General features: G+C 54.9%; 1 protein-coding gene across 2 annotated transcripts in view; it reads right to left on the bottom strand.

Moving 5' to 3' along the window:
* The window catches only part of CASZ1 (castor zinc finger 1), a 152,136-nt gene that overhangs the window by 57,523 nt on the left and 67,305 nt on the right, over window positions 1–27,308 (bottom strand). The window contains exon 3 of one of the 2 annotated variants that reach the window (XM_052653500.1): window positions 8,553–8,604. The exons of the other annotated variant lie outside the window; for it this stretch is intronic. The gene's annotated coding sequence lies outside the window, so the exon portion shown is untranslated. The remainder of the gene's footprint in view (window positions 1–8,552; window positions 8,605–27,308) is intronic. 2 annotated transcript variants of the gene reach the window in all.

The raw sequence follows: 27,308 nt of genomic DNA, 5'->3' as shown, positions 1-27,308 counted from the left end.
GCGGACAGCGGAAGAGTGTCAGAAACAGCCCTAAGTCAGCAAAGGGTGGGTGGGAAGGATGGTGGAGACAGAGCGAAGAGCCTCGTCGCCTGGCACAGGGGACGGGGCTAGCCTGAGGCTGGGTGAGAGAGGTCCTGGGCCCTGGATGGTTTCGGTGTCTGGGCTGAGGGAAGACGGGATGAAGAGGAAACAAAGGGCAGGGAGGCCTAGCAGAGCCAGGGGCTGAGGCCGGGCTCAAGCTAAATGTAAGGCAGATACAAGGAATGCATTATGGCGGTTTAGGGGCTGGCAGAGCCGCCGCACGCTCGGCCCCGTAATCCTGTTAGCCAGCAATCTCCATTCCGAAAGAGCTTCATTTCTTTGTGAATATTTGTAAACTAGATATCTAATGGAAAATTATAGGAAAATTATAGTGAAATTCATGACGGAGAAATCCGATTATCCCTAATTCAATTATGCCATCTTAGCCCACACAGCACATTTCCCATTTTTTTCCCATAAATACCGATGCCAGGGGTCCCGGTAATCAAATAAAATTGAAAATCATCTTCCCATTAAATTCAATTAGCTGCAATTTCTAAAGCCTATCAGAGATTTTAATTACTAAATTATAAAATTCTCCAATGCTAAATTGAAACCAAAAAAATTGCTCATCCTTATATTTCAGAGAAAAAAAAGGGGGCCAGCAAAATCCCTGGAAGATGCCCTCCTCTCTGTGCCCAGCTCCAGAGCAGGTTCCCTACCTGGAGGGACCACATGCACTGATGCCTGCTTGCCCATTTGGGGACGAAGCTAGGGGGGCAGGGGAGACGTCCCTGTCAGGGAAGGGGCTGAGGCACATTAATTTAGCAGAGGGGCAAAGCACACCTCCACCCCCAAGCATCAGGGCTGGGCCAGGCCCTGGAGAGGACCCTCCTACTCACTCGCTGTCCCGGCTCCTCAGATGCCCTCAACTTTGTCCCCCACCGAGAACGAGGACTATAAGTGCCACCTTCTTGGCCCACGGACATGGCTTGGGCCCAGGTCACAGCTTGGCCTCAGGGCTCTGCACGGTTCTGGGGCAGCAGACCAGAGGCAGCCAGCTTCTGACCCAGGTGCCGGCTCTCCTGGCACCCGGCCGGGTCCCCAAATGGCCTGGGCTGGGTCAGAGGTGAGAGGAGGACGGGGCCTGATGCCCAGGGTAGCCAGACATCATGGGATGGTCCTGTGGCCCCCAGCCTTCTCCAGAGCATTCCCAGGAGCCATGGGCCCTGGCAGTGTACCAGCCTTCTGGGAGAAGAGCCGGGGATAGACGTGGCCCAAATCTGGCCTCTCCCTGCACTTCCAGCTCATTCCCTGTTCTTCCCCTCTTCTGGGAAGCCAACCGGCTTAACTGGCCAGAAGGACTACCCTTTCCTCATGGGAGAGCTCACTCTTTCACCCCCATTTCCTTTTAGGGAACTGTTGGCCATAACCCCAATAGTAGGCCCTCCTCTCTCAGCTCCCGCCATCCCAGGCCACTTACCCCACTCTCTAAGGCTGCTCCTGGAGTCAGAAGAGCCTGGGGAGGTGGCACCGGTGGTAGCATAAAGTGACCCTAGATCTCCAACCCAAGGTGGGTGGCTGGGTGGGCAGCCACTGGGCCCGGCAGTTTCAGGGCGGGCAGTAGCCGAGTTGCTGGCAGCCCAGCTCCCGGGAGCAGGGAGCAGGTTTAATTTGCCAGGCAGTCAGGAGTGCCAGCAGGGGAGGCACCCACAAACAAAACAAAAACAAAAAAGTTAATTATCTTTGGCTTTTTCTTAATAAATATCCAAACTGGCCCGGCCGGATCTTCCGCTTTGGAGGGAGAGGGAAGAAGGAGGAAAAAAAACCCCAAACCAAATCCAACAGACTCATTCTCTCCCTTCCCCTTTGTCTCTCATCCTTGTATGTATCTCTTATCAGAACAGTAACAGTTTCACATTAATTCCCTAATTTCTCAAGTGCAAAAGTATGGTCACAAAAGGTTGTTTTGTTTTGTTTTGTTTTGTTTTAGGGTGGGAAAGTGGGTGTGTGGAGAAGAAAGAGGCAGGTGGGAGGGGAAAAAGGGAAAGAGAAACTGGGTAGAAGTAAAAGAGAGTGAGAAAGAGACAGAAGGAAAGAGAGAAGAAAAGACAGAGAAAGCACGATGCAGAGAGCTGAGTTCGCTACCTCACCGCCGGGGCCACGGCCCAGCCTGTGGCCCCAACCTGGGCAGGGACCTGTTCTGGAATGTTGCGTTGGCATTTTATTGCAGTTACAATTATCAGCTACAGGAGATAATGGGTATTCTTCATTTTAAAGCTCCAAACCACCCAGGTCTCACTGGCCACTTTGGCTCCCTTGTTGCTGTCGGTCCCTGTGCCAACCCCTCCCCTCCAGGAGCTTGGCTGAGGGAGAAGGGGGTGGGGGTTGGCTGTCCTTCTGGGGGGTGTGAATTTTTCTATGTGGAATTGCAAGTGTACCTGGGGAGAGACATGCGTGTTGCCACCTGGGCTTATGTGTTTGGATAGTGCTCATACACGCCTGAGCCCATGCTGTTAGAAACATCTGGTAGGGCACCTGCATGTGTCCAGGCAGCCAGGACATCAGGCAGTCCCTCATGGAATACAGGCGCCAGAGTTCCGCTACCTGGGTTCAAATCCCAGTTCCATCTCTCACCAGCTGTGTAACCTCATTCAAATCACTGACCCTCTCTGAGCCTCCATTTTCTCAGCATCAAAGTGAATAATAATTAGTGATTGCCTAGGGCTGAGGGTCGGTCGGGGAGAATGGAGAGTGACTGCTAATGAGCACCGGCTTTTTTTTTTTCTGGGGTGATGGAAATAGTCTAAAATTAGATCCTGGTGATGGTGGCACAACCTTGTGGATATACTAAAAACCACTGAACTGTACACTTGGCATGTGAATTACACCTCAATAAAGTGGTTATAAAAAGTGGGGACAAAAAGGGGGAAAGCTAATAGCACTTACGGCATTGAGTTGTCATAAGGGCATATGCAGCACACAGCCTGGCACAGAGGACATGCTCAATAAGGACCGGTGACTAGTCAATTCGTGTGGATTGGGGGAGGATGAGTTGGCATCCTGGGCCTGGGCTGGTGTCCATAAGCGTGTACTGCTGGGGCTTGCAAATGTGGGGCCCGGGGGCCCGGCCGGCAGGTTGTCAAGCCTCTGAGCTGCCCCCCACCCACCCCTGCTCAATACTTGGTTGGGATTCCTGGGTGTCTGCTCCCTGGCAGGCATGGGAGAGTGCGCAGCCCTCCTTCTGCCTCCCCGCCCGGGTCCCTGGAGAGGAGGCTACCCACCGCGGCGGGCAGACTCTACGCTCACTCTCCGTCTCACAGAGCACTCATATTTTCCATGTGCAGCAGACCGTGAATTCACCTTCATACTAGTTACAGGGTTATTTAGCCTCTCCTGACACTGACAATCACCAAACTTTAATTCGCTGCTTGGCTTCTCCCTGCCGTGCCCTCTGCCCACCCCCCAAATCCCTGGGAGAGGATGGGAAGAACCTAGTCCAGCCTCCTGTAGCAAAGCCTGCCCTTTGGAGTGATGGAGCGATGGGAGGTTGGGGAGGGGGGATGGTGAGAAGGGGAAGATGATGGACAGAGGGCGGAGGGAGAGAGCAGTACCACCAGGGCTAAGAGGAGCTTGCATCCTACTCCTCGGGCCTGACACTAATGTATTCAACCCCACGTCCATCCTGTTATGAATGAAGACTCAGCTAACCAGGCTTCAGGTCTGAGGGCTGGCAGCCCTGGCCAGGACCAACGGGGCCAGAACTCACTGAGATCCCAGAACCAGGTGGCTGGCACGGGCTGTCCTCTGCCTGATGCTGGACAAGCAGGTGCCCATCTGAGAACCCTCCAGAGGGAGCCCATTCTTACCAACCTGAGAAGCCAGCTCTCATTTCTCCATCCTCTCCCAGTGCCAGTCTCCTGCCCAGCCAAGCCCCCCTGCCCTGCAAAGGCTTCTCCCTGGTTTGGAGCCCTGTTGCCTGTATCACGTCTGTGTTCCTTTGATGAAGGCAGGTGCACGGGTGTGTGCTGAGTTGCTCAGTCGTGTCTGACTCTTTGTGACCCCATGGACTGTACCCCACCAGGCTTCTCTGTCCATGGGATTTTCCAGGCAAGAATACTGAAGCAGGTTGCCATGCCCTCCTCCAGGGGATCTTCTAGACCCAGGGATCAAACCTGCGTTTCTTACATCTCCTGCATTGGCAGGCAGGTTCTTTACCACTAGTGCCACCTGGCAAGTGGTCCTGCTCAAAGCTGCTGACAAACATCAGATGGGAAACAGAGACTGAGACATCACCCACCAAGGATCCAGATCATACAATCCTGGGACCATGGAGAAGACAGGGCCCCAGTGTGTCCACAAGTCCACTTCTTCACCCACTGGGAGCGGCCACTGCTACCTGGAGCACCCAGGCCAGCCCCAGCACTGTCTGTCTCTCTTCCCTTGCCTTTAGCAGATCCCCTTCTTTGAGTCTCCCCTGTGCTCCCATACCTTTCCATGAGTGGACCTGGCTTCCAGAAGTTCCAAAGAGACCTCTGGTTAGCTCAGGGGCCAAGCAAGCCCAGAGACCTCAGACTCTTCCTCTTAGCTCCCTTTGATCTCCTGGAGTGGTCACCGTCACCTTCCCCAAAACCTCCCAGGCAATTGAGGTTTCCTCTGAGGACCATTTGGTGGAATCATCACATGCACGCACACTCAGTCATGTGGTCATGTCTGGCTCTTTGAAACCCCATTAACTATAGCCCTCCAGGCTCCTCTGTCCATGGATTGTCCAGGCAAGAATACTGGAGTGGGGTGCCATTTCCTCCTCGAGGGGATCTTCGCGACCCAGGAATCAAACTCATGTCTCTTGTACTGGCAGGCAGATTCTTTACCACCAAGCCACCAGGGAAGCCCAGGAACTCTCTTATTTGCCAAATCCAAGCTGGCTCCATCAGTCATTCATTAGGCAGAGAGTCTAGAAGCAGCGAGGACTCTGCAGACAAAGACCTGGACTGGGGGGCTTGGGAGAGCAAAGGTGGGGCAAGGGCAGAGCCACAAGAGGAGAGGCAGGGAAATCTATCAAAGGGTCCCAGCTCTGCCTACTGCTCCCTAGCCCAGTTCTGCTGCCCCAGCCTTGCTGGCAGGGGAAGTGGCCATGGTGGCCTGGGCAAGAGAGACGTCAACGGGAGTGATGGCAGAGATGGGAGAAGGGGCTTGTTGACTACAAACTGTCCATTATGGCTCAGATTATAAGCATATTGCGCAGGGCTCTCTGCACGCTGCCGAGGAAATCCAATACGCTGAAAGGTTAATGCAATCAATTAGGGTGACAAGGAAGTAAAGTAAAGCCTTCGGAGTAGATGAAAAGGAGAGAGAGGGAGAGAGAGCGCCATGGAGTTGGGGGTGGCAGCACGGGTGGTGGGGAGGTGAGGAGGAAGAGAAACTAATGGGATGTTGAGAGAAGGCTTGGAGGGGAACACAAGCCTACAAAAGGCTGGGATCCCTCAACGAGAGGATGGAAAGAGAGATAGCAGCAAGAGCATCAGGAAAGGGCAGTTAGTGATCTGTGCAGGGACCCGGTTCCAGCTCAGACCTCTGACAGCTGCACAGCTTCAGTTTCCTCCCCTCTCCCTCTCCCTGCCAACCTTTCCTCTAGAGCTTGGAGCCCGGATCCCAGATTAGCTCAGTAGTGATGTGCAGCCTTGGTCCCTGCCCCTGGACAGAGCAAGTACCCACATAACATCCAGGGCCTGCTCCCTAGAACTGCGGCCTGGTTCCCACTTTCCCCAGAATGAAGCCCAACTCGGCCTCCTTTGCCCTCAGCAGCCCCCAGGATCACAGCTTTCAGGCTTGCAACAAGCCTGAAGAGCAGAGAGCATGGCAGTCCCTTTCACAGATGAAAAAACTGGTGCTTGAGAGGTGATGCAACTTCCCAAGGCCCTGCAGCAGATGTGCAGGACGTGGAACTGACCTGAGAACTCAGGGATGCCCAGTCCACCCTCTGGAGAGGGGCATCTTCCATAGCACTTGCTCAAGCGAGGAGCCTCAGCTTCTCCAAGATGAGGGACTCAGAGGTCCCAGGGCAGGAGAGGGGCTCTGCATGGAACCTGCTGAGGGCTGACTGCTGCCTCCTAAATGCTCGGGGGAAGACCCCCACTCTGGCAGGTATAAAGAAACAAAGGAGGGAGGGAACAAAGGAGGTAGGTGTTGCCTACCTGTCAGACACCTTCAGTCCCATCCGCTCACATGCTTGAGATGGTTAGATAGCATACTGACTCCATGGACATGAATCTGAGCAAACTCTGGGAGATAGTGAAGGACAGGGGAGCCTGGTGGCTTATAGTCCTTGGGGTCACAAAGAGCTGGACACGACCGAGCAATTGAACCACAACAACTACTTGTCCAAACAACACTGCAAACAAGATATTCTGCTTACTTTGCAGAAGAGGAAACTGGACCTGAGAATTTCTAAGGCTACAGGATGGAGATACAAGGCTCCTGGGATGCTGGGAGCAAGAGCTCTGAGGAAACTGTCAAGGAGAGGACAAGTGGGTCTTCTTGGGAGGTGGGACTCAAGAGGATATGAGGTCCTACAGAGACGAGAGAGAAAAAGGGGGGGCCCAAAGGGACCAGGACTGCAAGCGGTCCCATAAGCTCAGGGATGGGGCTCCCTGACAACTGCCCAGGTGCCTCAGAGCAAGATATGAGCACAGAGCAGGATAGCAGTTGCACAACCCTGTGAATGTACTTAATGCTAGGGAACAGCACACTTAAAAATAGTTATAATGGTAAACTTCATGGTATGTCTATTTGACTAATCAAAAAAAGAGAGAGAAAGCAGCAGATAGGAGCCAGAAACTTGAGTGAGAGATAGTAAACCTTCCCTGTAAAGGGCCAGAGAGTAAATACTGTAAACTTTTCAAGCCAAACATGCTTTGCTATAGCTACCCAGCTCTGCCATCTTAGAGTGAAAGCAGCCATAACTAATATGCAAATGAGTGGGTGTGGCTATGTTCCAATAAAACTTTATTTACAAAAACAGGCAGGGGGCCAAAGTTAACCCTCTGGCCATATTTTGCCAAGCCTTGCTCCAGAGAATGGAAGCACCTGGGGGTGACTTTCAGGACAGAAGTAGCCAATCTGAACCTTGCCAAGAAGTAGAAAGAAGGGCTGGGCAGAGGGCAAGTCAGGGTCTCCTTACCCGAAGAGGGTGGAGGAAAAGAAGAAAACTAGGGCTGGCATGGGAAACAGATGTTCAGGAACCAGTCCTTCCCAGCTCCCAGCATCCCAAAAAGCCCTCCACTGTGCTTCAGATGGCATGAAGGGGCAGAGAGTTGCAGCTCTCAACATTCCAGGAATCCTGATGCCAAGAGAGAGGTGTTGGGCTATGGCTAAGAGAGGATGGGAGTGGGCAGCCGCAAGGTCGGCCTGGCCAGAAGGGATCCCAGGGGAGAGAAAGACGAGGAGAGAGGCCCGGGGAGCAGAGCTGTAACCAGGGTGGTGCTGGCGGCAAAGGGAGGAATCCACGGGCCCCAGCGAGAGTGCAGGGCGCGGGCCGGGCCTGCCCTACACTGGCCGCCTCTGATCACGTTTTCAGGGCCACTGCCCGCCGGCACAGACAATGCTGGGAGAGCCTTTGAAGTCCGAAAGGGATGCCGCAGTGGGAGCCGCGCGAATCTCTTCCCTCCCCCCATCCTCTTGGGGGAGGGGGCCAGCAGGACAAAACCCGGAGCCGGTCACAGCCGGGGCCCCCAAAACGCGTGAGACAAAGGGAAAACAAACAGGTTTGGAGCCAGGCGCACGGTGCCGTGTCTGTCCCCCACCCCGCCGCGCACGGATGATGGATGGCTGCAGCCAGCTAGCTCGCCCGCCGGGCAGGCCCCGCTATTTACATAACACTGGCGTTCCACCGGTCACCTCTGACATGGCACTGCCTGGGGCCGAGGCCCAGTGGCCCCCGAGGTTCCTCCAGCCACTGGAGGACTGGGACAGTCTGTGAAGGCGCAGCCAGGCCAGGGGAAGGAAGGACAGCAGCCTGCTCTGGGCTCAGAGTCCAGGGCCTCCTCCCTGCCAGCGTCCCATGGAGGGAGGAGGAGGCCAGGGGGTAGGGCGGCCGCCTCCCAGGAGAGGCAGGACTGGACTTCTAGGGCTTTCAAGTCCATGTGGTTCCCAAGCATAAGCTGCAAGCAGAGCCTCCAGGGAGCGAGGCAGCAGTCAGAGAGGCTGACAGCACTATGGAGAGCTGCGCATGGTCCTGCCAGGCAGCTGACACCTTAGCCTGATGCTGCCTTGAACAGATTCCACGCCCAGAGTCAGTGATCCACAGGTCCCCAGCCCATTTCCAGCCTAACTATCAATCTGAGACACTTCTACCAGGGTTATCTTTTCCTGCCAGGTTCAAATGGGGAGTGTGCCTCTGATTCCTTATCTCCATCTTCCAGACCCACCCTGGGTGCTTGGCAGGACTGGGCCCAGCTCAGACCATATACCAGGTGCCTGGTCTCCAGTAGGGGGAAGGATGCAAGGATCCAGAAGGGCTCAGGCCTTACCTTGTCGTGGGCCCTAGAGGCTCCTCTCTTGCGGTGGGGGTGTCACTTCATCCTGAGGAAGGACAGAGAAGAGCCTCTTAGCCTTTCAAGGCAGGACCCATACAATTCCCCAGAGTGTGCCACCACCACCCCCAGGGCCAAGGGACTGATGCTCCAGGTTGGTCAAGGGTGTCAAAAACTCAGGTACCTGGAGTGGGCACTGATTTTGGACCACTGAAGTACGTGCCAAACCAAAATTTGAAAAAATTCAGAAAGAAGTAGAGGCTGATCACAGTGGAAAACATGGTCCTCAGGCCTCCCCTAACCAAAGATAGAGAAGTCAAGCTGCACTGCACACACGTCTGTGGAAGCAGAGATGCGCATGTAAGGGCAGGGTGCTCCCCTGGAGCTCCAGTGGCTGAGCAAGCTGGGGACTGGTGACAGTAACCAGACACAGCAACACTCATCCCTTCACTCTCTTCCCCTGGCCCCTGAAAGTAAACCGACAGATGCCGAGCTGTTCCCTACAGCGGGTGGGTGACAGAGGGGCCAGGGGGGACCAGGGGCCAGGGACCAAGAAGCCTCAGCCCCCAGAGATAGGCTGCAGACAGCACCTTCCACCCTGCGGCCCCACTGATAAGTCACAACCCATGCTAGGGGCCCACGCAGGGAAAGGGAAGATGGTCCAACTAGACAGGGGGTCTTTAGCCAACACGAAACTCGCCCAGTTTGCCAGGCCCAGTCCCTCCTGCCCAGAGTGTGAATTTGGGAAGCCAGGTTCAAATGGGACAGACTCCTCCTATGGACAGAAAACCCAAGGAGCTCTCTGCCCACTGACCTGGGCCCACCTGCCCTTGCCTGAGCCAGGCCCTGCATGCCCACCCCAACTCCCACCCCCTACTCCCACCCCCAGGGCCTACAGGACTCCACCCACACTGTTTTTCTGTTTACTAGTTGTTGTTGTTTTTTTCTCCTCACTCCCTTATTTGTGGCTTATCAATGATGCAAGAGGAATAACACCAATTTCCTTAGGCTATGTAATCCCCAAATCAGATTGGGGGGATTGTGAGAGGTGAGGTGACCTTGTACCGGGCTTTCGGAATGCCACCCAGTCCCGCCGCCCGCCCTCGAGTTCCCAGGACATATTTAGATAGATAATGCTAATTGTACTTGACACGTCCTCCTAAGGAGGGCTGGGTCCTCAACCAGCTTTCGCTGCCTTTGCTGGGCTGCCTGGGCGGAGGATGTCCACTGTGGCAGAGCCCACCCTGCTGGACACAGGGCTTTCTGGTGGGCTCTGAGCGGTTGGGGCGGTGGTGGGGGGTTTTGTTCATGGACTGCGGAAGCCCTTCTGACCGAGATGGTGAGAAGCTAGGATTCTGCATAGAGCTGGGCTGACGGAGATAGGGGGCAGCAGAGAGGAAAGGGGAGCCCTGCTGAGATGGAAGACAGGGCAGAGGTCGGCAGAGTGGAAAAAAGAAGCAGTCGGAGAGAAGAGCCGGATGAAGTGGAGGCCAAGAGGGGCTGGGCCGCGGGGCAAAGGATGGAGACCTTGAGCCTCTGCTGAGAAGCGACGGGCGGGCTTGGCTGTCAGAGCTCACATCCCAGCCAGCCAGGGACCTGGCGGGGCGTCGTCGTTGTCCGGTCCATCCCACACCCGACTGCCTGAGATCTCTCAAGGCACCCCGGCCAGCCTCCCTTGAACCCCCAAAGCCCCCCAACTCCACAACTCCAGTATCTCCCTTCTACCACCTTTTTCTCCCCTCCCATCCTCCCCGGCAACTGTGCATTTATTAATTCATGAGGCACTAATTAGTTCTTTGTTTAATTTTGTGTTAAACAGACTGACCGGAATGATAACGACTTGCAGCGCAGTGTTGCCGTCCCCAACCACCCCTGTTTTCTGACAACAAGGGAGCGCGGGAGACCGGAGCGCTGAACCCAAATCCCTCAGCAGTTGCACTTCATTAAGTCAAAATGTGACAAGAAGCTTAGAGAGCAACTCACAGATCTGATCACACAGAACAATCAGGGAGGAAACTTTCCAGGAGTTGGTTGGGGGTGGTAGAGAGACGGGGAGGGGCCAAGATGCTTACCATGCGGGGACTAGGACGAGAACTGGGGTCCTGTCCCTCCCCTGCCCCTGGGGCAAAGGCCTGGCTGACTGGAGCATGGAGGCTGTCTCTGGGTGGAATCTGGGACACTCGGTGGATCCTGGAACCATGGAGGAGGGGACCTGAGAAGTTCAACTTTATCTCTCTGTCCTGCGTGGGCATCTTCTCCTGTCTCTCTCTGCCTCTCACTACTCCTGAAGTTTGGTTCTGGCTTGTGTGAGTGAGTGACTGGGCACACCCTGGGCTTGGTGGAGAATCAGAAAGCTGCTATAGTTATGGAAGGATTCTACAAGGCCGGGGGGAGGTACAGAGTAGGAAAACACAGAGTGGAAGAGGAGCCCCCACACTTAGGAAGGTTGAATAAGTGCAACCCTTCTAAGCTAAGCAAGAGAAGTAACGTGCTCAGGGATGCTGGCCACTTTCTCTGCCCGCTATTCATTCACCCATCCACCTATCCATCCACCCATCCATGCATTCATCTAATGTACTTTAAGTATTCTGGCCAGAAAACTGAGGATCAAGAGGTTGAGCTCCGTGCAGAGGTGCAGGGCAAATCAGAAACAGAAGCGGATCTCTTTGGCTTCTGGGCTGCGGTAGTTGACTGTAGACCAGCAGCTGAGCTAACAATGACAACAAGCCTTGTTACCTGCTCCCTCCTGTCCATGTGAAAGAGCAAGATCTTGGCCCAGACCCATCAAGCTTCTAACCCCATAGAGCTACAGGGAAGGATCAGAATGAAGCCCTGTCCCTGTCTAAAGATAGGGCCCCTGCCCTCCTTTTACCTGACCTTAATCTCAGAAGATGTGGACGATGCCTAACATGAATGAGAATATGGAAGGGGACATGACGAGGAGAGAGAGAACAAAAGCACACAGAGAAAGATGACAAAAGTGAGCCTGGATTGTATGCGAAGATCCTCTTGCCTTCTTCCCATTGGCCACCGCGCCAGACCAGGTGTGGCCTCACTCATCCGCTGAGAGCCCGCCTGGCCAGCCCGCAGGCCCAGGCAGAGTCTGGAGGTCAGCCTCGCCCTTGCCCTCCCCTGACCAGTTGGGAAGTGCAGTGGTCTCTCGCCTGAGCCTGGCAGACCTGAGCTGGCTTCTGTTAATTTGCTGTCAGGCTACCTAAGCAAACCAATTAAAGCTAATCATTAATTATAAAAGAGAGCAAGAAGAGTAGAAGAGAGGGGAGAGGGTAAGAGTGAGGTGGGAAGGAGGCGAGGGCAAGCGGGGCGGACAGACAAGGAGCAGAGGGCCTGCAGGAGCTCGTTGCGGGACTGTGGGCCTGGGAGCCAGAAGAGACCAGAGGCCCAGGCGGCACTGGAGTGGAGGGAGGGCGGGCAGGGAGTCAGAGATGGTGAGCAGGGGGCTGCCACAGGCCAGGGGTGGAAGGGAAGGCCGGAGAGCAGGGGGGCGGGGAGGGAAGGGTGAAGAAGCTGCAGTGACCAGCGTACCAGGACCCGAAGAGGCCTCATCCGCCTGCAGTCAGTCCCCTCTGGCTGGAGCTGCCGACCCTCCGGGACTTGGCTTCGGAGCATCTCACCCCCAGTTTCCCGGCTCCATATTTATGAGGCTCAGCTGATTACGCAGCACAGGGCCAGGCTCCCGGCCCTGCCGCCCCTACCTGCTCCCCAGCCCTCTCAGGCCACGAGGGGCGGCCCAGGGCAGCTGTCGGCCCATCTACCCGCCCCCCTCAAATCCCCATGCTGCCTCCTGCCCCCTCCCCAACCGGCACATGGCCCCCTCCCTGGCCAGGCCCTTTCACAGGGCTGAGGCCGTGTCAGCGGCAGCTTGAGGAGGGGGGCAGCGCAGACAACAAGGGGCAGTGTCATGGAAACGGGCACTTTCCCCAAGAAATATTCTGTTTGGCCTCCTTCCTGCATTGAGGAGCTGTCAGGAGCCTGAGTGAGAGCCACACCACCCCGGGACCAGGCGTGACAAAACCTATTTTCTGCCTCAAATTTGATTGATTAAAAAACTTTTTAGGAAAACCATGTTAAAAGAGTGAAAAAGAGAGAGAGGAAGAAGAAGAAAGAACGAGAGGGAGAGCGAGGAACCAGGGGGAAGGAGAGAAAGTGGATGGCAGGGCTGCTGGGCACAGGCCACAGGCAGGGCCTGAGCAAGTTGCCCGGCCATGACGCCTGGGCAGGTGTGTCAGCGGGATGGCCGCCACATAACCAGGCAAAGCGGAAAGGTCAAAGGAAGCCCCAGGCTTTTACACAGTGGTTAGCAGGACCCTGGGGGCACCGAGGGCCCGCACAGTCCAGCAGGTGCCGGACCCAGAGGAGGCGGTGGCTGGGGTAGACTGTTGATCCTGTTTAGAGAAAAGAGCCCCACACTGCAAGGCTGGCCCGAGGCAGGTGGGGGTCAGCGCCAGACCTCTGGATTGGCTCTGGAGGCGAGTGGGGTTTTGCAAATAGCCTGGGCTAGGATTTGGCCAGAATCCTGAAAACTCTGCACTGGGTCAAGAGGAAGGGTCTAGGAGTTTGGAGCCGGGAAGGGATTTCCCCACCTTGTTCTTGAGAAAATCCTGGCTCAGTAGGTACCCAGCTGACCCATCTGTCCTACAGGGACTGAAGCCTCTACAGGTTCAGCACCCCTCACTTGCCCTCTGGGTTGCATGCCTTCCCTGCTCAGGACCTTGGCTCCTTTGCTTGATGGTGCCCTCTGTGGTCCTCGCACCAGGCTCACCTTCCCTTTTCCTGTCTCAGAAGCCAAGACAGGCCCCACCACAGGCTTGGACTGTGAGGGGAGGCCGTGCCTTTCTCCCTAGGGCTGCAGGGAAAGGGCCAGCCTTCCCACTCCTCCCGAGCCCTCAGAGGCCCCGCCTGATCACTCCAGGCAGAGGTGGCTCAGATCTTCCTAGCATCCATGCTCTCCCCAAGAAGAGCGGCCCAGGTGAGTGGCTGGGTTTTTGCCCTGTCTGAGGGCCTCAAAGGTCAAGGTGAAGAATGGATCTGGCAAAGCTGTCAGCAAGAAGGCTTCTCCCAGGTGCTGGGAGGGGTGCTCAGCAGTGTCCAATGTGGTCTATGCAGCTCAGGGCTCGGTGTGGGCGAGGCGGTGCCTCCTTGGACAGACGGTGCATTCTACCAGACAGATGCACAGACAGACAACACCTGCTCTGGGCCCTGCCCAACCCGCCTCCAGGGCACTGACTTAGATCTCATCCTGTCCCTACTCCACAATGATCATCAGAGAGTCACTGAGTATGTCCTGTGCTCATGACATTGTGCTAGGCCTAAGGAAGGTAAAATACATTGCTTACATGGGCAACAGCGAGTAGGTAAGACCTGATTCTGAGTCCTGATTCTGTCACCCTCCATGGTGTCTGCTGGGGCAGGCAGACTGCTTAAGCTCTCATGGCCTCAGCTCCTTCAACTGAAAAGGCAGAGGGTATGAGCCCCCACCTTAAAGACAGTTCATTCAGTAATATTTCTTGAGCACCGACTATATGTTGAGTACTCCCCTAGACCTGGAAAACACTGGTAACCAAAGACAGTCCTCACGGAGCTCCCATTCTGCGGTTCTTGTGAAGACTCTGTGAAATCACACACTGCACCATGGTCTGGCACATCGTACATGCTCAACAAATATTGCCTGTTATTAGCTTCCAGAAGCCCTGCCTTTAAGAAGCAGGGGAAAGGTCCAGGAATTTCACTCCTAGGTATGTACTTGAAAGAATGGAAAACAGGGACTCAAACAAAAACTTGTCATAGAGGATCCATTCACAATAGCCAAAAGGTGAACACAACACAGACGTCCATCAGCAGATGAGTGGATAAGCAACATGGGGTCACCCACACCATGGAATATTATTCAGCCATGAAAAGGAATGGAGTTCTCATACCGGCCATTACAAAGAATGAACCTTGAAAACATTATGCTAAGTGAAAGAAGGCAGACACAAAATACCACACACTATTTGGTTCCTTTTACATGAAATATTCAGACTAGGCAAATCCATAGAGACAGAAAACAGATTAGTGGTTGTCAGGGGCAGGCGGAAGAGGGAAACAGGGAGGGACTTCTAACGGGTGTAGAGTTTCTGTTTGGGGTGATGAAAACCTTCTGGAACCAGATATTGGTCATGGATCCACCACACTGTAGATGACGGAATGCCACTGGATTGTACAGTTTAAAAGGGTTACAACAGTAAATTTTACACTATGTGCATTTTACCACAATACAGAGAAGTGCTGTAGCTGAAGAAGGAGGAGGAGGAAGAGATGAAGGAGGGGCTTCCCTGGCAGTCCAGTGGTTAGGACTCTGCACTTCACCGCAGGGGCGTGGGTTCTATCCTCGGTTAGGGAACTAAGGTCCCTGTGCCGTGTGGTGTGGCCAAAGGAAAAACTAAATACATTTTTAAGAAAAAGAAAAGAGGGAGCTCCATCTAGGAGAGGAGAAGGCTATTCCCACATGGTGGCTCGGCACGGATATTAGACAAGCCAAGCAAGGGGGTGGAAGGTGAAATTATCCTTCTTTCAGATAGGTCCCCTCTCCCTCTTGTCCTCAAGGACATCGTGCACTCCTGCCCCAGGTGTTCCCAGACCTCACGTGTGCGCTGATGGAATAAACAACATGAGAAGGCTAGGATGGCTCCAGAGATCGGAGGACACGTCCCTCAGGAGCCTACGGTCCAGTCTCTCTAGCACTGCCGACTGTCTGCGCACACGTGGTCTGGCTCCTTTCACAAGTGGATCTCAACGCACACAGCCCACTCCATCCATCTCTCTGCCAGGCTCCCCAGATAATACTTGCTGCTGCCCAGCATCTTAGTGCAACACGCTGCCCTCCACATGGGGAAAGAGGGTCTGAGTCAATGGCTTCCCCACCCCTCAGGACTCCAAGGCTCCCCGAGGACCAGGAGTTCCACCTTGCAGGAAAAGCCAAGGATAACCAGGGAGCCGGGCCCTCGGGACAGTCTCCCTCACCCCCACCAGCCCTCAGCCCAACCCTCCTGGCTGCTCCCGCATGCATGTGCACATAGAAACCCCTGTCTTGGCCCGGGAACTGTCAGGAGATCAACAAACAAAAGCTGCTTCTTGACAGGGAGTCATTTATATTTTAGCTTCGTTCCATTATCCTAACGAATCCTTCATCAGCAGATGCAATATTAACAGCAGAAAATCAGCTCATTACATCCGAGGGGATTTCATCAAGACAGCAATCATGTATGCAGCTCCCCAAGCCTTCAAGAGGCCAGTGTGGCTGTTATTTATTTATTTTGTTACTTATTTATTTAATTTTTGGGGTTCTTTCCACATAATTGCACCGCATCTCAGATCTTTAATAAATAATTTGTAGGTCCTGAACTGCACACAGCTTTGCTCTCTGCCACGAGAGCCTACATTAGCCAAAATATTTACCAATATTTGAAAGTCATTAGGATCAGGAGGGAAGTGGGGAGGGACCGCTCTGTTCTAGAAACGGCCTGCTCTGCGGCTGCAGGGCTAGGTCTTCACTCTGGTCCTCTACGCCCATCTGGAGTGGGGGTCTGGCTTGCCCGGCTCACTGAGTTTGAGCAGGGGATTCCCCGGAGCTCTTAGAGAGTGAGGCAGCCATCTCCAGGGGTTCCTGTCGGCTGCTTGTGGCTGAGGAGCCTGGCTGCTGGAAAGGACCCCCTTGGTGCAGAGGCAGGAGGCTGGAGCACGCTGTCGGGGTGACATTGCCAGGGTTCGCCTGACCAGTGAACAAATGCTGAATGTCAGGGTGCTCAGTGAGGGAAACCCTCCTTGTGCACCAGCAGGCCCTGGCTCTGCTGCAGCTGCGAGTGCAGAAAAGTCTGACCTGGGAATCCCCTGTGGGCCAGTGGTTGGGACCCAGTGTTTTCATTGCTGTAGGCCCACATTCAATCCCCAGTCAGGGAACTAGGATTCCACAAGCTGTGCAGGACAGTTAAAAAGAGGGAAAAAATGAAAAAAAAAAAAAGTCTGATCCATTCCTCTCAGCTTCCCAAGGTTATGCCTCCCACTTCAAAGGAAGGAAAAGTTAGTGGGCCCAGAAGGCAGACTTAGTGGGCCCATTCTACAGACAAGAAAACTGAGGTTCAACAACCAAAGCTCTCTTCCCAAGGCAACACAGCTAGGCCCAGAACCAGGATTTGGACTCAGAAGTGACCCTGCTGGGCCTCCATTCTTTCCCCTAGTCCATAGCCGTCCAATGACATGGCCTGGCCTTCCAAAACATCCTGGCTCCAACCCACAAGCCTGGAGTGGCTACTCGGGCCCCTGGGCACCCCCTGCCACCACCACTGGGCTGGCCATGCTTTCATAGGTTTTTCCCAGCAGGGGCTGGATTTCTGCCCAGCCAGGAATGTGCTCCCAGGATGTCAATTCTAATCTCCCCAGTGCTCTGACAGAATTAAGCTCCAGTTTGTCCGACAACATCCCAAAGTTTCAGAAATCCAGGGCAGACTCTCTAATCAGGCTTCAGGACAAAGGTCTGGCCTGACCCTGTCACTTCCATTTACTCCTCCTGTCTGTCTCCCAGCCACGGCCTTTCTGCAGCTTCCTCCACCCTCTGCCCTTCCCTGGCCAGATCAGCCCCCGCCCTCTCCTCCAAGCTCCCCTGTTTCTCCGCCCTGCACTTCCCCTCTCTGAGCAGCTGGGCTAATCCTGTTGCTCCACTATCAGAGGAATTCCTCTGAGACTGACCTGTCGCTCAGGGCTCGCTGGGCCTGCTGGCCTCACCTTGCCTGGGGTCCCTCTGGTTCACCGCCTCTAGGGAGCGCACAGGCTCAGCCCTCCTTGGCTCGGGAGAGGGTGCTCAGTACAAAGTTATTCTCAAACTCCGCTGAACCTTGCCTGCAGTCAGTCTGACTTTACTGCCCCTGAGGCATCCTTTGGCCTTGCCCAGCCTCTATCCACCGATTCAATGGACATGAATTCGAGCAAACTCTGGCAGACAGTGAAGGACAGGGGAGCTTGGTATGCTGTAGTCCATGGAGTCACAAAGAGTCGGACACAACGGCTGAACAACAAAGCCTCCATCCTGTCTGAGGGGGCAGCTTGTGGGCTCTGGAAAGCCTTGGCCCTTTAGCCATGCTTGGGGGGCCCTTTTAGGCAGAGACCTCTCCCCAATGAAGTCTGTAAGCCACCAAGAGGAACGCTGGGTGGCAGACAGTGAAACTGGATGGGCAGGGCCTGCAGTGAGAGCCCCCAGCGCCATCAGAAAGGGGTGAGGAGCGGAGGAGCTGGGCCTGGAGAAGCCCCCCTGTGCAGCCAGACAGAGGACAGCCCCCCAAGACGCCGGGGATGCAGAGGTGCCTCCTTCCCTGTCCCCACCACACCCAGTACCCAATTTCCCTTTTTCACAGCTCTGGTGTGGACACAGAGCTCTGATACCTGCCTCGATTTCCAGGGAAAATCACACACACAGGCTGATCCGAGGAGACAAAGCCTTATGGAGGGGCATCGGTAGGGACCACGAGCTTGAATCTAGTCTGCTCACATCAGAAGATTCCTGGGGAAGAGAGGGTACCGGGAGCAGTGTGGACAGTCAAGGGGAAGAGCAAAGGCGGCTGCACTCGAGCCTGTGTGCTAACCAGAGGATCAGGGCACAGGGCTCTCCTGGACAAAGCAGGGGCAGGAAGATACACACGGGGCGCAAGCAGAAGGCTCACGGAAATGTTGCTCTACTGGTCAAGGCAGGGGTGTTCCCCCAGAGCCACCCAACCCACAGGGAGCACAGAAAGTGCTGGGATATGGCGGGCAGGCAGGGTCACTCCAGGCTCCTCAGCTTCCCCTGTGACCCGGGTGGAGACCTCACCCCGGCGTGCAGTCCTGTCCCACACAGGCTGTCTCACGCCCTCCCCTGCCCGGCTTCCTCGGCCACAGCCACACTCTACGGAGTGGGGATCGCTAGACGAGGGGTGGCTCCTTACTCTCTGACGGTCTGTCCTGCATCCCATCCAACATCCCCATCCGGAGGCTGGTCCTGCCCTCACCAGCACAATCAGTGCATGGCCTGGCGGATTCCCCGAGAGCCTGGGGTGAGCTAGGCTGATGGAGGGACAGAAGCAAGAACTAGGCAATAGATCTCTATAACCAGCCCTTTCTCTGGAAGAACAAAAATAATTACTGTACTTTTTACTTAATAACAGAAAAATCTATCCAAACAAAGGCCACCGGAGAGAGTGGAAGAAGGCCCATCCGTCAGCTCTTTCAAGGAAGTCTCGGCAGTCCCATGGCCCCCACCCCTGACAACGTCACAGCCCCCCAAAACTCCCAACTCTGCTTTTCAGCCTTTCCTTCTGCTATGTCCTTCTTTCTTGCTGTGCTGGGTGTTGGTGAGACGGTGGGGTGTTTTTTTTTTCTTTTTTGCAATTTATCAGCAGATTGTGTGGAGCTGAGTGGTGTGAGCCTCACCCTGCTAAATAAAGCTTTGGTATTTCTGATAAAGCCATCAAATTCCTTATCACACTGACACAAAGTGCATTTAAAGAGACAGACACCCTGTCCCTCCCTTCCCACCAGCCCCTGCCCCCTCCACTCAGTTCAGATTTCCAGCTGCTCACGCTCTTGTGGATCAGACACCAAATACGGCTCCTCCGGGAGGATGTGGGGGGTGGGGGAAACCAAGGGGCGGGAGGGCTGCCCGCTCCAACTCCCACCCACCTGTGTCAGAGCGGCCAGCACTCTGACCAGGGACTCAGGTCCACAGGGAGTGGCTTGTGCTTCCTTTCCCAGCTCTGGAACCAGAGGGAGCAATCAATAGACACGCCCTGCAACGGGCTGGGGAGGGTGGGGTGAGAGGGGATGGCTTCACGACAGTGTAGTCCTGTGCTAGGACAATACCCAGCAGCTGCTAGAGGAGCCCCCAGTAAACTGCCGGGCCCACCAGGCTGCTCAGCCACTGTGCACACATCAGGTGGCCTGAACCACTGTGGTACCCAAGCGGAGTACAAGGACAGGGCCAAGAGGGGCCAGCAATACCCATGAAACACAGGCTGACCATGTTCCTGTCAGGCTTGACCATGGGTTCAGCAAAGCCCTGATTCCTCACACAGCCCTGCAAGGCGGTGGAACTATCACCCCATTTGGGTATTACTCGCTCAGTTGTGCCTGACTCTGCAATACCATGCACTGTAGCCCACCACACTCCTCTGTCCATGGAGTTCTCCTTGGCAAGAATACTGGAGTGGCTTGCCATTCCCTTCTTCAGGGAATCTTCCTGACCCAGGGATCAAACCCGGGTCTCCTGCATTACAGGAAGACTCTTTACATCTGAGCCACCAGGGAAGCTGGCAGAACTATCACTCCATTTGATAGATGAAGAAATTGAGGCGGGCCTGAGGCCTCAGAGCCAGCAGCAAGCCCAGCTGCAGCTCCAGCCGAGGCCGGCCAACAGCTCTGCCAAACGAAAGACTCTTTACTTAATCGATTTGCAGAGTTCACACCCACCTCCCCATTTACGATCCCACCAAGACAGGCCTTCCCATGTCCCAGTGCCCCCCTTCCACCTCCCTGGACCTAGCTCGTCAGCCCAGGCCCTGCACCCACACACAGGCTGTTGGTTGAGGAATCAAATTTATTATTTTTAATTATTTTGATTTATCAAAGCAGCAGCTACAATCATATTAAACCAACTTGGCTTCTTGGCACTGAACAGTTACAGCTGCCGCCGGACTCCCCCACATTCTATAAAATGCCCGGGCTGTCCGTGTACTCCCCGAGGAGGGCACCCAGGGGCCCTTCTCCAAGAACCCCGAATTTGAAGACCACCAGGGCTCCCCCGTGCTCAGCTAGAAGCACATGCAAAGATGCCGAGGGCCAGAGAATAGGAAAGGAACATGCTGGAGCTGAGATGCCAGGTGCTTTGGGAAATAGTCACCTCCATCCCCCAGCCCCAAGACCCTTCCAGAGTCTTGACCCACTGAAGAGTCACAAACCCCTCAGCTGGCATTTGTGGGGGCTATTATCACTAGTGGTAAGAATCCTGCCAATGCAGGAGATACAAGAGATGTGGGTTCGATCCCTGGATCAGAAAGATCTCCTGGAGAAGGAAATGGCAACCCACTCCAGTATTCTTGGCTGGGAAATCTCAGGGACAGAGGTGCCTGGCGACAGTCTATGGGGTTGCAAAGAGTTGGACGTGACTGAGCACTGCTATTTGAATTTTTGATTATAATTATGTCTCAGGCCTGCACTGGGGCACTCAACAGAGAGGAACCAGACTGCTCCTCAGCCCCTGCCCACAGGAAGAATGATGGCCCACTTTTTTCAAGGGAAGAAACTGATGTTCACAGAAGAGGGGTGATCTGCCCGGGGTGTAGCTCATGAATACAGCCAGGCCAGAATCCAAACTGATTCCTTTTGAATGAAACACCGTAACTCGACAAGAACTCTGCCTTCTCCTTAATCTGGGAGCAGCGCTCCTGCCCAAGTGCCATGGCCAGTGGAAGAAGGTGGCAGAAGAGAGAGAACCTGAAGTTCAAGGTGATGGCCCTGTGGGGCAGCAGAAGCATGAAACCAATTGGTTCCCACGAGATGCCCAAGCCCACACCAGGGCATGAAGAGGGGCTGGCCTACCTGAAGGGCACAGGTAGAGGGTGGTGTACAGGTGAGCAGATGCACCACTCAGCCAGGGAGCCAGGCTATACACTGGGGCATAGCCCAGCCCCTCTGCATCCAGAAGCCTGTGCTCTGCAAGGCAAGACCCACCATTACAGCCAAACTTCTTAGCCCAACTTGGCACACAAAAAGCATGAGTGATTCTGGCAGGCCTGGAACAGGCACCTCCAGGGTCCCAAGGCCCATAGAACACACAGGAGTCAGCTCTCTGCCTCTCACTGTTGTTTAGTCGCTAAGCTGTGTCTGACTCTTTTGCGACCCCATGGACTGTACCCCACCAGGCTCCTTTGTCCATGGGATTTTCCAGGCAAGAATACTGGAGTGGGTTGCCATTTCCTCCTCCAGGAGATCTTCCTGACCCAGGGATCAAACCTGCATCTCCTGCGTTGCAGGCAGATTCTTTACCAAGGGCCACCAGGGAAGCCCTCTCTACCCCTCGAAGGAAGGCGAATCCTGGGAACATGGGCAGGGCTTCCTGGTGGGGTGACAGGAGGCAGCAGTGCAGAGACAGAGTCTTCACACCAGTCCTCTGACTTCATGCCCAGGAATTACAGCTGGCTGCCACCAATCCAGGAAACAGACTCCCGCTGGTCCCCACGGCCCAGAGGACCCCGCCTCCAAGTCCAGTGTGAAGAGCTTGCCTCTGGCTGCAAGTTCTGAACCCCAGTGGGTATTGAAGGGCATGTTATCTGGCTTCTCTGAGGTTGAGTTTCCTGATTCATGAAGTGTGTGCCCCTCTCAGAGAGAATCTGCCTGCCAGTGCATGAGATGCAAGAGACTCGGGTTCAATTGCTGGGTTGGGAAGATCCTCTGGAGTAAGAAATGGCAACCTACTCCAATATTCTGGCCTGGGAAATTCCATGGAGAGAGGAGACTGGTGGGGTACAGTCCATGGGGTCACAAAGAGTCAGACATGACTGAGCACCACTCACTCGCAGTGCTGCTTTCAGAGGGCTGTGGTGGGGATTCCGGGATACGATGAGCACAGAGCTCTTACAAAGCGTCTACACATTTTCTATGTGCAAAAAGTGATGGCAATTGTCATCATCATCGTCATCACCTAAACACCTCTCTATCCGGAGTACAGCACTTGGGTTTGTGTCTTTGGAGCTGGGATGGCAGAGAGCCCGGGGGGGGGGGGGGCGGGGCAGGGCTCAGACATGTCTAGAAGAGGTCTTGCCCATCACCCTTGGCTACTGCAGCCAACAAGGACCTAGGGTTTAAGGTAGGAGGAGAAACAGGATGACCCATGGTGGTCACACTCGCCTATCAAAACCCTACATTCACACAGCTTTCCATGGGGAATCATGCCCTAATATGGGCCCAGCAGCTTTCTGGGTTATTTCGAGTGTGTGTGATAATGACTCCAGGCTTTGCGTCTGCTGCCCCCAGACAACTTTCCATCTGGGGAGAGGGATGACGGCTGGCAGAGAATGAGAAGGGCACAGGGAAGCCGAAGGTCAGAGAGGATGCAGAAAGTGGGCACAGACGGATAAGCCAAGGGGAGAGGAAGAGCAGGAGGCTGGAGGAGTGGAGGGGTCAAGGTGAGAGGGGAAGCATAGAGAGCTGGGCAAAGCCAGCCAGAACTCCAAGACACAGGTGGGCACCGGACCCCTCCCAGCAGGATGGCAGTGTGGCCTGCAGCTTGTCTCCTTGCCAAAACGCCAGTGGAGACCCCTTCTATTCAGGGGTCAAGCTGGGCTCCTGGACAACCACTTAATGCCTGGGAGGGCCCCTGACTCTTGAGTTTATTCACATATAAATGATCTGTCCAAGCTGGGCCCATCAACTTCCAGGCTGCACAGGGTTAACTCTAGAGGAGGGGCTGGCTGACTTTGCCTTCACTCTACCTCAATTTCTACTGCTCCCATCACCTACCTCCCCCACCCCCTGATCTTAGGAAAAAAACCCATCAAAATAACTATTTTATGTCTCCAAATATGCAGATCATTTTCTTTAATGAAAGATGCTTGACGTCTCCGATCCAATTAATATGCAAATGCAGGAGAGGATTTATTTGTGACATTCTGTCTGGGTGAGAGAAAACAAAAAAGGCCTGTTAACCAAAACACTAATTGCTGTGACTGATTGTCACATATCATCATTTTCATAGGATCTCCTCCATTCCCAGCTCTCAGGGAGCTTGAAACCAGGACTCATCCACGAGGCATCAAGGAGAAACAGGGCAACTGGCTACCTGTGGGCGAGGCCCCTCCCACCAGAATTGTGTCTGGGGCCAGAGGGCGGAGGCTCCGATTAGTTCTGGCCCCATGGGGGCGGTCCCGACCTTCTACAGAACTTGCTGGTTCATCTTCCTTCCTGCAGCGCACTTCGCCACTTAGATGCTGATGTCCAGACTGGAAGAGAAGAGGCCTGATCTCCACTGGATCTGATAGGCGGGGGGAGGCCTCAGCCCATATACCTTCCTGCCCTGCTCCAGGTCAACTGCTTTCTTGCCATCTGCTCCTACCCACTTGAGGGTGAGGTGGAGGCCGGCCAGTGCTCCAAGGAGAGAAAGTCTCCTAGGGTCCTGTTGGTTACCACCCTTCACTGCCTCTTCTCTTGCTCCTCCTGCTGTTTCACCTTGAGGTCCTCGCAGCATTTGTGGAGAGAAGTCACCTGGGGAAACTGACTTATGGCGTGGCATCTTCTTCTTAAGATGCCACATGGACACGTTTGAGCAAACTCCGGGAGACAGTGATAGAAGACAGGGAAGTCTGGCGTGCTGCAGCCCACGGGGTCGCAAAGAGTCAGACACGACCGAGCGACTGAACAACAAGGGACCCACTGCAACTGGGTATCATGCCACCCCTTCTCCCCTGACTGCACTGAAGGGGGTGGGTCAGCTGTCACAGCCTCATCTCCCCTGAGCAGCTCTGACCCCTCAGTAGGACTATGAGGCCTCCTTTAGGGAGACCAGGGAGGGGAATGACTGTTGATGGATATCCTTGTTTCCAAAGGCCACAGAGGGGGAGTGGAAAAGACAGGTTTTGCTTAAGTTATCGGGTAAAGGACAACAGGGTTCTGGGTGCCACACAGTCCACACTCAAGGCCAAGGGGCAGAAGAAGATTCACTTAGGCAGCTTCTTTCCCACATAGGGGCCAGCGGACAAGTAAAGACTAGAAGGCAAGACTCTGAGCTCCAATAGCGTAGAAGGCTGATCGCTGAGCACTTGAGCATAAACATTCTGGGCACTCAAAGAAGGCCTCTCTACCTTCCCGTCTCCCCTGTGGGACTCCCCAGAGATTCTGAGGACACTGAAACCTGGGGACTAGGGAGCCAGTGTGACAAGGCCAAGGAGCCATGGGGGTCCCAGAGACCCTCTGTGGGTGCTGGGCCCAGCTGAGGGTACAGTGAGGGCTCAGCATCTTTGGAGAAAAGTCACTGGAGGTCAGCGAAGCAACAGTGATCTAGTGAACACCAATGCACACCAGCCCAGGGGTCAGAGGCCGCTCCCAGCAGGGCCACGGTGGTGGCAGGAAGGTGGCCGCCTCCCACTGACCCCCAATCTCAGCTGTCCCCACCTCCTGCCCTGGCCCAGCCGCTTCCCTCTGGCAACTCCGCCAGGGCCTCCAGGGAGAGCTGGCGCCAGGGCAGCACAGGGCAGACGCTCTCCCCCCAAAAAGGCCTGCCCCCGCACCCCAGGAACAGGCTCAACAGGATGCCATGTGGGGGAGCCTGGAAGCCTTCCGGGAAGAGCACAGCCCTGGCACCAGTCCCGCGGGGAAGGAGGTGAGCCGGTCTGCCACTTGGTCTGCCGCTCACCTGACTCGCGCCCACGACAGCTGAGCACCAATGGGATGTGCGTGGGTGCAGACAGGAGGCAAGCATCATGGCGCCAGGGGCCCAGGGGGGAAGGGCGGGCAGCTGGGGAGTGGCAGCAGGTTGGCTGGTCAGCTGAACAGAGCTCAGCTGTAAGCACCAGGTGTGAAGGCCCCACCCCCAGGGAGGGACCCGAAGAAGGGTCCTCAGGGAACACTGATCCTGTCTTAGGTGGCCCGGAAGCACCTATGTTCCCCAGCCTTCCCCACCACCACTAGCCAATGAGAGCAGACAAGCCTCACTCCTGCTTAGCTTGGGTCCACTTGCGGATACGCACAAGCACATCCTGGGGCACTAGGGTTCAGGGACCATTGATATGGCCTCACTGTGCTGAGTCTGAACCCCTTTAAAACCAACCCATCTGTACAGAACCCTCTCATAAAACAAAGGGGACTGTGAGCAGTCTATTTATTAAAGATGCCCGTTCCCTACCCCATGGCCTCTCACCCTGGGAGCAGCACATGGCGACCCAGGCTATGGAAGGCGGGATGAGCAAGGTCTGGTTGGGTGAGACCAGCTTCCGAGCACTGGGCAGGGAGCCCCTGCACTTGTCGGGGCCCCTTCCTGGCTAAGAGGAGGGGTCCCCACCCTCCTGGCCACAGACCAGTGCCTCCTGGCAGATCACCGGGGGCATTAGACTAAAGTGCACAGGGCTTTCCTGGTGGCTCAGTAGTAAAGAATCCACCTGCCAATGCAGCAGGCAGGGGTTGGATCCCTGATCCAGGAAGATCACACATTCTGAGGAGCAACTAAGCTCAGGGACCACAACTACTGAACCTGTGCTCTAGAGCCCGGCAGCTGCAACTACTGAAGCCCTCATGCCCTAAAGCCCGTGCTCCACAACAAGAGTAGCCACCACAATGAGAGGCCAGCACACCACAACTAGAGGGTAGTTCCCCAGTCGCTGCAACTAGAGAAAAAGTCTGAGCAGCAAGAAGACCTAGCACAGCCAAAAATAAAGAGATTAGATTGTTTAAAAAAAGAAAAAAGAAAGTGCACAATACATGTAATCCACCCAAATCATCCCGAAACCACTCTTCGGTCCGTGGAAAAATTGTCTTCCACAAAACTGGTCCCTCGTGCCTGAAAGGCTGGGGACCCCTGGCCTAGAGAGAACGCCTGGACCCCAGGGTATCATATTCTAGGCTCCCTACCCTGCTTTGTCTACCTTGGCTCTCCTTCCCTGTGGTACGGCTCCTCCAAGAGCCAGATGCCAAGACAACACATCCCACTGATGCATTTCCACCTACTTCCCTCCTGCAACCCGGCTGGTCTCATGGTCAGCTCGACTCTGGCCATCTCAGGTGGCGCTGCTTCAGTGTTACACACCCCAACCCTAAAGACCTCCTTTCCCCGGATCCTGGGCTTCTCCCTAAGTCCAAACCACATCAGCAGGGGTCAGTCCCTAACTCATATCCAACATAGGATCTGCCCGAGTCTCTCAGTTCATTCTAGTTCTAGGTGGGGGACTCTGTTTCCCAAATCCAGGGCCTTGGAGTTCTTTCTTCATGGGGTACTTTCAGAGAGATAGAAGAATGCCCCCCACATCTTTGCAGAAAGGGGTGTAAGTCAGGCCACACCAGCTTTAAAAATACCCCAGCATACAATCCGCAGGGTTAGAGCAAAGGCCATGTGGCCAGAGCCGGACTATAAATAACCAGCAAATCGCTTCCCAGAGCCAGCCCCCTCCCCAGCACCAAGAACCTTTCTGAGGAAATCAAAGTGAACACAACTGTTACCAAGTCACTACTAAAATATTTACCAGCCTGGCGAGGTGCCGAAGGTGCTTGGCACCGAGTGTTTGCTTATTTACAAGGCTGCTTTAAAGGGTAGAAAGCAAAGTAAGGTAACCTGAGCTATTAAACCGAGGGGGCCAGGTGGCACCTACCAGCTGTCAGCTGTCCCAGGCGCATGGGGAGCTAGAACAGCCATTGATGGAGATTCCCCTCAAAATGGGTTGGAAAAATGAAACAGACAGGCCTTGGAGCTCCAGAATACCCTAACCAGCGGGGGCGGGGCGAGGGCTTGGGCAGCGGAAGTGGGGAGAGTGTTACAAGTTAGATGGGTTTTACCTGCAGCCCAGACCACGGGGCCGCACGAGACCCCAGGCTGCCCCTGGGCTTCTGCATCCTCACTCAGAGGGGACACCCGGGGCACTGTCCTGTCCAGAGGTGGGGGCCTGCAGGAGGGAGAGGAGAGGCACAGAGGAAGGCAGGCAGAGTGGGCCCCCCGCCACCGAGGATGACATCAGGGGACGCACGCGACTGAAG

This window comes from Budorcas taxicolor, chromosome 16, assembly GCF_023091745.1.
Source record: "Budorcas taxicolor isolate Tak-1 chromosome 16, Takin1.1, whole genome shotgun sequence".
NCBI classification, from domain to species: Eukaryota; Metazoa; Chordata; class Mammalia; order Artiodactyla; family Bovidae; genus Budorcas; species Budorcas taxicolor.
This window is presented reverse-complemented; position numbering and strand designations above follow the sequence as displayed.